A 501-nucleotide genomic window follows, 5' to 3' on the forward strand; every position below is an offset into this window, starting at 1 on the left:
GATGGACATCTAGGTTGCTTCCATGTCCTGGCTGTTATAAACAGTGCTGCGATGAACAATGGGGTACACGTGTCTCTTTCCCTTCTGGTTTCCTCAGTGTGTATGCCCAGCAGTGGGATTGCTGGATCATAAGGCAGTTCTATTTCCAGTTTTTTAAGGAATCTCCACACTGTTCTCCATAGTGGCTGTACTAGTTTGCATTCCCACCAACAGTGTAAGAGGGTTCCCTTTTCTCCACACCCTCTCCAACATTTATTATTTGTAGACTTTTGGATCGCAGCCATTCTGACTGGTGTGAAATGGTACCTCATAGTGGTCTTGATTTGCATTTCTCTGATAATGAGTGATGTTGAGCATCTTTTCATGTGTTTGTTAGCCATCTGTATGTCTTCTTTGGAGAAATGTCTATTTAGTTCTTAGGCCAAAATTCTAGCAATCAGAATCCAACAACACATTAAAAAGATCATACACCATGACCAAGTGGGCTTTATCCCAGGGATG

General features: G+C 42.3%; 1 protein-coding gene across 4 annotated transcripts in view; it reads left to right on the plus strand.

Annotated features, from left to right (window-relative positions):
• Positions 1–501, plus strand: part of CCDC18 (coiled-coil domain containing 18) — a 114458-nt gene that overhangs the window by 55567 nt on the left and 58390 nt on the right. The window lies entirely within an intron of this gene.

This window comes from Bison bison, unplaced genomic scaffold (assembly GCF_000754665.1).
Source record: "Bison bison bison isolate TAMUID 2011002044 unplaced genomic scaffold, Bison_UMD1.0 scf7180017864466, whole genome shotgun sequence".
NCBI lineage: Eukaryota > Metazoa > Chordata > Mammalia > Artiodactyla > Bovidae > Bison > Bison bison.